Genomic DNA, 13,138 nt, shown 5'->3' on the forward strand with positions numbered 1-13,138 from the left:
CCGTGGCTGTCTTTGATTGATTCTTACAGTATCATAGTGACCAGCTATGCATCACAGTGACCAGTGGTTTCTAAGAGACAGACGTAACAGGAACTGTTACCTGGGCAACTAACAGAAGCTGAACTGTACTGGCAGGGTTGTGGGGGTATTCTCTGCTACAATCCAACATGGACAATGTATCTAAATGTATAGCTCGATTTAATATAATTTTTATGTGTCTTATATATGCCTGGCTTATTATCCTGATTGTTAATCTGTAGGTATGATAACTAACTTCATAAGGACTCAGAGATAAGTAAGTGAATCTGATGCTGGCAAAAAGGAGGGTGGATGTGAAGGGGAAAAAGAGAATTGAGATGTGTTATGTACAAGTACCAGTTCTCCACAATCAGTACGTACTGCAAACATCTACCAATAAAAATTTTTAAAAATGATAAAGTCTGGATCCCTTCCCTCTGTTTAAGATGTCTCTTAGCAGGCCATGCCAGCTGAGTGCCCTGTAGAACTGTAGTAAGCCGGGTCTGCTGAACCCTTTTATACTTGTGTTACACTCGGCTTCTTTCTGCTCCTCAGGCTTCCTACAGGCATTGTTATGGGTGTCACACCCCGATAAACTTCCTACATGCCCATCTTAGTCTCAGACACTGTTTCCTGAAAAACTCTACATACAGGTCTATATTTTTAAAAATATCTTCAGAAAGTACTTAATATATGTTTTGCGTTCAATATATCATATCTTCATACTAAGTGACAGGAAAATGGTTTCAAGTTTTCTTTTGCCAAGTAGTCATTTATTTCCAGTGTCATTAAAGATGAGAGTTGTATGGAGCCCCATGATTGAATGAATAACACAATCATCTGTGCTTCTCAATGGATATCACTAAAGGGATGCATTCTATTGCTAGTGGAATAGGCAAGAAAGGTTCATGTCCACGTATCCTTATTACCATGTACCCAGCCAGATGAGCTATGATTCTATTCCCTCCCTCACTCATTAAGGTGAAGTCAGGTTACCCTTCAGGAAGAAAATACAATGGAAAACCGTGCTGCCACAGAAATATTAAAGATCCATTAGGTGCCATCGTAGCCTCTAAATGTTCATGTAATAATCTAAATCCAAAGTGTCACAGCAGGTACTCCAAAGCCATTACACAAAACAACAAGGACAAAAGTTACACCAAGTTTTACCAGGACACAATTCAGACCAAAATGCTAATATTATTTATGTCAGTGGTGCTGAAGATGAAAGTGATGTTTTTGAAAAATTCAAATTTGCAGGTATATATTCCTGTGTTATAAATTAACTTAAAAGTTTTATTTGATTTGTTTTTATATTTTATAGTCACAAATCCCTGTATCTTAATTATGCTTCTTATGAGAAAATACTTGCTCTACCAGGCCTAGGGTCTTCACACTAAAATGGTCATGCATTTTACCACACCCACTTGATCACCATCCTTCTATAAATGGCCACTTAGGCAAAGTAATAATAACAGCAAGTTTTTATAAAATGTTGACAGTGTGCCCGATATAACTCCTGGTTCCATATATACTTGAACTCTTTTATTTTTATCATAACATCACATTCATAAGAACCATGGCTTACATTGCTTAGGTGACTTGCTAGAGTTGCACAGTAACTGTTAGAGTTGGATTTTGTGCTAGATGTTCTGGCTTCAGGTTTTTTATTATTGTGATCCATTTTGTGCTTTATACATTAAACATAAGGGGAATAAATTTAAGAAAAAAACTTAGGATCCCAAAGTATTCCATAATAAGAGCAAAACAAACCCAACATTAAGATCGTTCATGCGGCAGAGAGTTATACTCTAGGTGCTGAGATATCTTTGGGGTGAGGAAAGAGTCAGTGAGTTTTGATGGCAACTTCTGAAGAATGCGGGAAGGGCAAAGTGTGAAGAGGGAGCCACACAGACATACATTTTGTGCAATACAAGTGCATACCAATACATGGAACCTTGGGAAACATAAGTGGTTTGGATGATATGGCTGGATCAAAGGGCTTACTGTATTGCAATGTGGGGTATCAGACTTGACTGCAGGAGAAAACGTGCTTTCAAGGGTCTTTTATACCCTGCAGCCTGATCTCATCCTAAAGAAAACTGATTTTTGGAAGCCTTACTTCTGAAGTTGGAAAGTTCCTCAACCTGTGTCTAACATTGGGAAAAATTCTATAGTAGACATTCAGATGCTAGGTCTAGATGCCAGAATAGCAGATATAATAGGTATTTAAATATTTACTGTTAAACAGATTATGCTACACTCCCCTCTTTTCCTCAAAGCATAAAAATAAAGTGGTCCTGAATTTCAAAAGAGTTTCATGTAGGGCATTAAAACACAAGAAGCGCAGAGAGAGCAAAGGAGGACAGTGAAATAAGACCAGTGTTATTAACATAGCAAGCAGCTCGGCTCTATCAGCCCGGAGGAATGCAAAATTGAGGCAGTGTGATCACAGCTCAAAATTGCAGAGAGGACGGAGGGTTATGGGAAATCCATGAAGGGAGCATCCTGCAGATGAGTCCTGGACTCCTCATGGACCCCTCACACAGTAGGTGTTGGACCAATGAAGCTGCAACACAGGTGGTCCGAGATGCTCACGGGAAGAGGTGCAGAGGCTTCAAAGGGACACCCAGAACTAGGACTGGAACTGAAGGAGGCTCTGTCCTACATTTGCCGGACTGCTGAGAGATCTTGGAATCATTGCTGCGTCCTCTGTGGAGAAGCCAGACCGGAGATAGTGAACTGTCTGAGAGGTGACCGCAGCAGCCACATAAATACCAAGGCTTTCTGTGGCCCAACTTAATGGAAGGTCAGCCACAAAGCAGTCTAAGAAATGCAGTTTGGAGTTTACAGGTCCCTAAGACACACCCAAAGAAGGATGGGAAAGAAGATTAATAAGAAATAAGAAGATTACCAGGGAAGAGCAAAGCTTGCGAGCCAGGAGACTGAATTCCTCTTAGTTTGTGAGACTCCAGCTCCATAGGGAGCACATAAGAGTATACACCCAGCAACTGCAAGGCTAAGATAAACAGAAGTGGGTATGTCCACTGATTCTCTGAACACTGTTAACAGCTTGTGCTAGTTTTGTGCTTCTTTTCCCCAAGGAAAGATAAACACCTGTTTGCATGTTAAACATGTATCTGTGTTCTATTTCCATCAACCCATTCGCAAACAGAGCCATAGGTTCTCAAGACCATGGCACCAAGTGGGGATCCTCAAATTATGCTGTGATTAACAATTGTCTACTCAATGAAAAAAGCAAGGGAATAATTATTTTTTGGAGATGATCAGATATACCTCATGATACCTGGCTGTGTCATACATGAAAACACGTGTCAGGAGTGGACATTGGAAAACCGCTGAGTAAACCAAAGGGGACCTCCAAATGGAGATGAAATAAAAATTAGAAAACATTGTTAAAGTGAAATTCCACCACCCAGCTATTGAAGGTGTTCTGACAACAGATTGAAATGAAACAGATTGAAATGAAAGGGGTAAATATGTGTTTCTAATTATGCCCCCAAAAGCCAGGAAGCCACTTGATGGTTCTTTACTGTTGTTTTTTTCTTTACATTTCACAATCTTACTAAGAATATTTGTTTCTTCCTCCAGTACAAACTCTTCCCACCTTCATTCCATTTTTTATTTATTTACATTTTTCTTTTCTTTTGAGGCAGCTTCTCACCATGGACAGGCCTTGGACTCATTTTGAAGCCCAGCCTGGCTTTGAGCTCACAGCAATCAGCCTCCTGAGTTCAAGAATTACAGGCACATGCCACACACCTAGGCTTCATTCCAGTACTGTAGGAGAGCAGTGGAATTCAGGCAATGTTAAAGCTATATTGCTTGATATTTTTCTAGCATAATAACATTTTGCATTAATCCTCACCCCCATAATATTAGTTAACTCTATAACTATTCATTAGTTTCTATACAATGCTATATTCAGTCACTTAAAGGTGTAAACTACAATAAAGTCTAAATGTGTTCACAAATTTGACATGACATCATTAACCTTTTTTGAGTGAACTAAAGCTAATATTTGAAAGAACTTTGTTGTGATAGTAATATGGAACAGAAACACATGTAGCTTTGGACTGGTTCATGCCTACCTCATCACATTTTGTGACACTTTGCTAGCACAGTAACTTGCTTTTATGACCCTTTCATTTGTATCTGCAAGGAACATGTTATTACTGCGTGTTAAAGATTTCAGGACTAATCCCTCAAGAATTTGAAAGACTTTTTATGTGTCAGTAATCTTCTTTCACTTTAAAGAAATACATTCTGCAGAGCTAGGCAGATGCACAGATGCATATGAGTGCAGACTCTGTGGATAAAAGTGCAGTCACTGACTGTATTTATTCAAATTATTTTTAGTATTGCACCATCTCTCTACATTTTATTCATCAGCATCACTACTACCTGCCAGGTATTTCCTTCCTTCTCATTTAATTATATATAACATATACTTATGAATGTCATTTTTATACGTACATTATACATATTTTATATCATTCTATGTATTTTATCATATTGCTCAAAATCCCTAGCAATGACGTTACTTTCCCTAAATATATTGCTAGATATTACCATATTGATCTCCATAAGACTATCAACTCATGTTTGCTATCAACAATGGACATTACATACTCTTCAGCAAGTTTTCAGAGTAATTATATTAGTCTCTAATTTTTTACATGGGCATAATATATCTTCTTGCTCTTTCAAGTGACCACTAGTGAATTCTACTTTCTTTCATATTTCTTGTCACGGTACTTTCATTTCTATAAATAGCCTAATGATATGCATTGCTCATTGTTGCTACTGTGCTATGCTCTTTTCCTTAACACTGACATAATTCAGGTCTATAACATTTTAGATTATAGAGAGTAACAACTTGTTCTGCAATGTACATTGCAATTATTTTCAAATGTGCCATTTTCTTATTAAATGTAATGCATTCTCTAAATAAGTGTTTTGTACTCTCAAACATAAATTTATTTTATGGCATTTAGTTATCTCTGATCCTACATTTATATATAAGCATTTAATGTGTCTAAAATTATTTCTATATTAGATAAAATCGTGGACTTAATTTTTATCATTTTTTATAATTAAATGGAATGCCATTGCCACTTGTTTCCCAGCATCATTTTCCTGTGCATTGAAATCAATTCTGTTTTAATTTCTTACACATGCTAGAATGTATGTTATGGGTTTTCTGTTCTGTTTCACTTTTTAATTTAACTCTGAAGTAGTACCTAATAACTCACAGAGCAGGTATTTACCCTCAAATCCATACATACAAACACAGAACCAATGAAACCTTTTCTCATGTATCAACATTTGTTTATGTGTACACACAATTTTCTTGATCCCTTTTTCTTGGAGAATAGAAGAGAAAATTTTTCTTTTTATTTATGAAAAAATGAAACAAATTTTCATAACTAAATAACAAGATGATAACAGTAGTTAATACCCTGGGTATACATATCTTCAAAGTACTTACTCCATGCAAGACATAAACTAAAAAGATTCTTATGAAAAAGAAATAGACAATAATACAGTTTCTTTCCAATGAACTAAGATAAACTATTAGCTTATATGAAACAAATTAGACTCTATATTGAAATATTTTTTAAAATAATGAAATATATAATTTGGGGAAGTAATTGAACTCCTTAATTTCTATTTCTGTTCTATTTTGCTCTTCACTTATACATGCTCTTCACTTGTACATGTGCTTTCCATATAAAACTTTCACTATTTTACCCAATTTCAAAACAATTCTTACTGAGGCACTAATTGAAATTATAGCATCACACTCTGAATGCAAATGTGTAGTAAATATTATAGTTTTCATGTATATATAACATATACAAAAATACATATTTTACATTTATGTATATATGAGAATATTAATATTAATGAGTTAATTTCTACCACAAACATACCATGTGTTCTGCTTTTATTATATACAGTTTAACAGTTTATATTCTTTATATTTTTATACATATTTTATTTATGTCCTCCATGTAAACTAAACTTATTATTTTATTCCATTTGATACATTTTCCCCAACATTTGGTTGTCATTCTGAGACTGTGTGTGTGTTTGTACACCAACAATCTTACATAATAATACCAAGACTTTACAATTGAACAAACTGAGGCACAGGAATATTGTTACTTACCAGAGACCCACACAGAAATAAGTGGCAGTAAATCTGGGTTTGAACTCAGAGATCTGGCTCCAGAGCTGATACTCAACCATTTCATTCACCCTAGGCAGAACAGAACTCCACCATGCATACAAAACACATTACAGATGCAGTCTGTAGGGAGTAGAGCAATTCCCAAATCACAAGGAGTAGAGCAAATTTCCAAGCATGACCTAGTTAGAAGGAGCTGAGATGCCCTGATCCTGGCCTCACTGATCATGATCACAAAATCAATTACTCATTGCCAAGTTTGTCATGTCTTGGGTTATGACAGAATATGACTGAGCACCCTATTCTCAACCCTGGCTGCAGGACAAAAGAAGGAGTCATTTAGCAGAACATTCTAACTTCATGCTTAATCCTGAAGATCACGATTTTAGATAATACACTTCCTGGTACCACCATAAATTAGGAGGCTTTGTTATTGCTTTTGCAGTGGAATGTTTCTAATAAGACCCTGCATAGTTTATCTTACAGTGACGGTTTCTGAATGCTACCGTTTCTAAAGACTATTAAAGTAAAACAATAGTTTTAGATAATCGTGAAGCTATAACGTCTCACTGACTCACATTAGAGATCATTCACAAGCCTGTATCTGCTTAGCAGTAAGTGGTCATTGTCTTTTGGGAGGTATTTTAATCCCCAGAAGTGTTATATTATTAAAAGCTATCATTGATTACAGTATGTGAAAAAAATTGAATTTCAATAAATTTTATACTGTAAGTGCTTTTTTCAAAACAGGTGCCTTAGTGAAGCTTAAGTTGTTATAGATGATTTCTGTGAATTGTTTGCATAATCTAAAACTAATTTTCATGTACACAAAACAATTTACAGACACAAAGTTATTCTTATAGGACCCACAGAGCTACTTGAAGGCAGTTCCCACCTATGTTTTCCACCGCAGTTCCATTTGTTCTATGTTTGCCTGTGTATGCAACATGAAAACCTGGGAAGATGGTGTGGGGATTTCCAAACAGGCCCAGCCATAATCACTAAATATATCTTCCTCAGGAGGAATATTTTAGAGGCATAATTAGACATTTGCTATTATTGGTTTAAATACATTTCACAAGATCACTGCAGAGTCAAAATAATAAGGGAAATGTCCTTCTCCATTGTAAATCCAAAACTCGCTTACATCTTCCAGGTGGAATGGTGAACCTAAAACTGTTTACACTAATATTTTCTGTCCCTTTTCCAGAGCAGTGAAGACAAAGTTTATTAATCTTGTGAGCCAGATGTTTCTGGAAACTTGCCTTTTATTCCAGAGCAAGAACTAGCGATCACTTGGCATTCTAATCACTGGCTGTGGACCAAAATATGCTGCTTTTTTATAAATCCAGGTAACAGTACTAATATACCGGCAAAAAGCCAGGAGAAGTGAATTCTTCCCCTCGCTGACAGTGACAGACTGGCACTGACTTCCTCACACTGTCTTGCCAGCCTCTTCTGACCAGCAATGCCCTATTTGTCTGATGCCTAGTGGAGCAGACTGTGCCTTGCATATGTGAATCAGAGCAGAGCCGAGAGCCCCACACGGGAAGTCAGCCTTGACTCAGGACATGGCGCTAATTACCAAGCCCTCCCACTGCAGTCACACGCCATCTAATCAGACTACCGGACCAAAGGGAGCACAACAGCTAAGAGAGAACTCAAAAAACTGTTGTCAGAGAAGTGGACTCCTATAAAATACATAGAAGATGAAATTGTCTAAATCACATTTTAAGGAAGCCATACAGATACCAATGTATTACAAATCACTCTGCGATGAACTAAATCCTCTTCTTATTAAATAGTAAAGAAATAACGAGAAATGCTAAAACATCAATAACTAAAAGAAAACAGTTTATGCTAGATTGATACCCTATATACCTCTACTGAGTTCCTCCAAATTTTGAGGAGGTCATGTAAGGAGGCATGATGTTCTTGCTTCCTTTTTTTAACTCAACCTATCCTCACCTGTTTAGAGACCTCTCCAAACAAAGAAGGCTACCTAATAGAGAGATGAGAAGTATGCAATGGAAGAAGAGTGTTTAGAGAGTAATTATGAGCTTATTAATATACTTCCAAATTCAAGATTGGCTCTTTCCGTTCTTTCATTCCTTTCCTTGGTCCAAATATTTTAGCTACTTTTCTGAGAACAGTAACAATGATTTATATTAAATTTACTTTCTTTAGGTACTACCCTAACTTATTTAATCCTCATAATGGACCTATAAAATGATATTAGCATGACTTTACTGATGTGGAAGCTAAAGAATAAAGAAGCTAACTTGTCCACATTCACCAAGCAGCAAGGGGTGATTAAAACTACAGTGAATATTTAAATTATATATATATATTGGTCCACATATATCTATATATGTCATTCAGTAAATGACACATTTCCAAAGCTGATGGGATATGTTCAAATCAAGTATATTGAGGGGTATTAATGGTACTATGTCCTTTACTATAATTTCTTTTACTTAACCTGAGTCAAAGTGACCATGACAGGTAACAGCACAAAAAAAGACAACAACCAGGACTTCCAGAATTGCTTCCAAAATGGCAAGAATGATGAATGTGTTTGAACTGAGGAGGGGTATTTTGAAGAGGATTACTGGCAATATGTCTTTTACTATAATAATTTTTAAAGTTAAACATTCACCATATATTTTGTTTGTACCTCATAGTTAAAGATTTAAATCCCAGTAATTTGTTTTTATCACCACTACATGTAATTTATTGTAAAAAAAAAAAAAAGTGTGTTATGCAATTTATTTTATGCCAATAGGACAACACATCGTTCATTTATTAAGTAATAATTAGGTGTGGTTTTCCTGAATTTGCTGTCTCACCAGCTGATTAGATTTCTTTGTCTTGGATTTACAAGTCCCTCTTACTGCCTGTGCTACATTGTACCCCTAGTGTGTGCCTCCTGAAAGACAAATTTCTTTGATGGCAGAAGATGAAAAAAATCTTGCATTTCTGTGGAACTAGCACCACACCTGATGCAGAAAATGGAGACAATATAAATTTTTGAGATCATTTAGTAGATTATTCACCTGAAACTTGGAAGGGCACCAAGAAAAGAATTAAGATGTGTTATGAATATGTACAAGCTCACCATAGTAAATGTATTCGTTATGTACTACAAACTTGTGGTAAGAAAAACTATATAAAAAAATCTTCAGTGTCTACATTAATGGAGCTATCCATGATTTCCAATTTATATCTTAAATGAGGAACTCCAAACTCTTTTTTAAAATGGTTTAATTCCATCTTCAATATCAGATAAGTGAAGCTAATATAAGCACAGAATGATGGATAAACATCCTGGATGATTTCCATGCCTTGATTTGGAATTCTAAAATCAAACATTCAGTGTTAAAACTGGAGCATGCATAAGTAGTAAGCAATTGGATATGCAGGCACAATTTCCTAAGCAATTGTGGGATCAACTGTATATTACTACACAATAATAATTCTATCACTAAGGGAAAAAGTCTACAATAGGCAGATGTAACTGTACAGAAAAGTATGTAGGGATTTTGAACTTTATATCATAAGGAACGAAAAGAAATAACTAAGTACTTCAAGAAGAATTTACTGAGTGGAGAGTTTTAGACATCAAAATATTAATAAAGTGGTATTTAAAAAACAGATAAAATATCATCACAAACTCAAGAACAGAATAATTAAACTACTAATTTTTTAAAAAGTTTATAAAGCAGACCAAGCCAGAAGTTATTATCTGACATAATAAATGAGATAAATCAATAGTGCAATACCATAAAAACAGAAAATGTAAGTTCACACTTTTAGTGAGGTGGAAGACAATACAACCCAAGAAGTTAAAAACTAGGGGTGGTTACGATTTGGGATTCCATACCAACAGACTGAAATACCCAGTTCTGAGTTTATGACTGTTTTGTAATTTATGGATTGGCAACTTTTATCAATTACCTTCCGTTCTGTGAACATCTGTAAAATGCATTTCCTGAAACAATTATCAATTACTTCATTATTTGTCCTCTCAGTAATCTGGAACGAGTGTTGTCTGAGAGCTCTACCCAACTCATCCATGTGACTTCAGTCATCCTTATCCACATGTCTGAGGCCTCAGTAGGGGAGACTCAGAGGTTGAGCTCTCCCTGCCTGTGTGCTGTCGTCCCTTGGTGTGGCAGGCCAAGCTTCACACACAACGAGGCCTATTTGCAAGTGTTCGCCGGATACCTTTAGCTGAACACATTTTATGGTGTCTATTCAATGGAAGAAGTCATATGGCCAAGCAGCAGTGTGGGAGTGGATGGCAACACCACCTTCCCAAGGGAAGAATGCTGGAGTCCCTGGCCATTCTTAAGCGACTTACAGTCCATCTGCTGGCCACCAGTATTCACCCTCTATATCTAAAATGCACTGATCCTAGAACCACGAGAAGTCTCACCCAATTACAAAACGAGACTTAGGTTAGAAATCCAGGACTTCATCACTTCACCAGATGCAGGCAGTTGCTGCTCCTCCATGAACGCTTGGGTGCAACACCTTGGGTAAAATTAATCAAGAAAGATCTGGAGGCTGAAAAGGCAGTCACCCCACCCCAACATACCCAACACAGTGGTTTTACATGGACGAAATAAGGATAAATCATCTATTCTGCTTCTCCTGAAGTGGTTTCCAAATCCAGGCTCCTTAATAAACTCTCCAGGCTGTTCACTGTTCTCTGAAATAATTTTTCTTTTTTGCCATAAAAGTAACCAGATTTAATTTGTTTCTTTACTGGAGATCTCTAGACCATTTTTGGAAGGCTTTATTTCATATTTTTCCAGTGAGTAAAGCTCTACATGCAAAGAATTCTGGGATCAGATGACAGGATGATAGGTTATCCCCCATCTCATCAGACTCTCCCCTGCCTATGACCCAAAGACTTGTCTCAGTTTGCACTTCCTGTCTTTTTTGCTATGTTCCTAGTTATCTTTCTGAGACACTATGACTATCAGTGGGGTTTACGTTATACTTAGAAAGTTGCTTTTGTGACTTTTTTTTGATTTTTGAGATTAACCTGCCTTTACTTCAGGTCTCATACAAGTCAATTGAATATTAAAAACCTTTTTCCAGATGAAAGGGTTAAGCATTTGCTTATATATTTTAGTATTTCTAATAAAAAATGCTTCAGCTAAACCCTTGATTTTATTTTTATATTTTTGACTTTGAATATCTTTTGCCTTCTGGAGTGCTGGGGACGTGAAACAATTTTATATTTTAACTTCTTAAATTCTATTTGCAAACTGGTTATTTTATTCTTTGGCTCATTTCTCTTTTGCAATACCCATAATGCTACTAAAAGAAACAAATTGGTGCTTTCAGAATTCTGCCAGAAAATCTTCTTAGCTAAATCCCTTGTGTGCACTAGATACATTTTCTCTTTTCTCAGTTAGTAAAGGCAGCATTTCTACCGGCTTTCCCACTGCTACATCACATAGGCTGCCCTTCCTCGTGACATCAATGACAAGTTTCTCACTGTTCTTTTAATTTCAAATAAAGAAACACATTGTTGTACTGTTCTCTGCTTACTACATGTCTTAAGGTTAATGGCATATGTGTGAGGTTTTTGTTTCTATTTTATTGACTTCTGTTACATTCACATTTCTGTTTCTGGTGTTTATTGCTATGTATCAAACTACCCCCAAATCCAGTGGCTTCAAAGAAATCAAAATGAAACCACTAATTATTGCTCATGTTTTAGTAGAATCAGCAGTTTGGGGCAGGTTTAGCTTGACTGAGCTTGGCTGGCCTTGCCTAGGATCACCCACATGGTTATAATAACTTGATTCCTGTAGGACTCTAAAATGGCTTGCCAGTCAAGCCTGCAGCCTGCTTAAAGGTTGAAGTCAATGGAAGAATGCTTTTCCGTGCACCTCTTCATTATCCCATAATATGACTTCAGCTTCTATTCCAAGTGTGTCCCAAGTGGTCAGCCCAGTGTTATGGTATGTCTGACATGGCACGGCCAGCTTAGAGGCAGCCTTGGTAGGATTGGTAGACCCTACACGGTAGACTCTACCCCCATGCACCCACATAAAACCTGGCAATTTTTAATCTGTTCAAGTAACATTTTATTGGAGATAGGATAAAATCATTCACTAACAATAAGGGGAAATGAAAATAGACTTTATGGAACAGACTATCAAAGCAAAGTACACATGTGGTCTCAAAAGAAATTCTTCCAGTACTCAAAGAAAGGATAAACCATATGCTATTTCAAGTATTTAAACTCAAAATTTTTACTTCTGGAGTAAAAAGAGAAGATGATCTTCAAATCAGATAAAGCATTGTACAGCTGATAATCAAATCTATCAAACTATATAAATAAAATTTGCTTCATGATAACATTACATAGGAATATATGTTATAGAGTAAGTTTTGCTGTGTAGTAGGCAGAGGCAGAGATCCTCAAAGGTCTTCACACCCTTAATCCCTGGAACCTGAAAATGTGGTTCCATACATGGCAAAAGGGACTTACAGTTGTGATTAAGGACACACACCTTGAGAAGGGAGTGTCCTTGAGTTACCACACCCTAACAGGCCCAAATTTGTGTGTATGAGTCTATGAAAACGAGAACTTTTCCTGGGTACGGTCAGAGAAAGATATGCAATGATGTAAGAAGGATCTAAAAGATGCTGTGTGGCTTCAAGCTTTCAAGGTAGAGGAAAGACAGAGGTTTTCAAGGTAGAGGAGAGATAGAGGTTTTCAAGTTAGAGGAAAGAGGGGCTGGGGATTTAGCTCAGCAGCACAGCGCCTGCCTGGCAAGCTCAAGGTTGTGAGTTCGATTCTCGGTACTAGAAAAAAAAACAAGTTAGAGGAAAGAGGCCACAAGAATGTGATGACCTCTACAGCTGAAAACCACGAAGAAA

Source organism: Chinchilla lanigera, unplaced genomic scaffold (genome assembly GCF_000276665.1).
Source record: "Chinchilla lanigera isolate Chin_1 unplaced genomic scaffold, ChiLan1.0 scaffold00002, whole genome shotgun sequence".
In the NCBI taxonomy this organism is placed as follows: domain Eukaryota; kingdom Metazoa; phylum Chordata; class Mammalia; order Rodentia; family Chinchillidae; genus Chinchilla; species Chinchilla lanigera.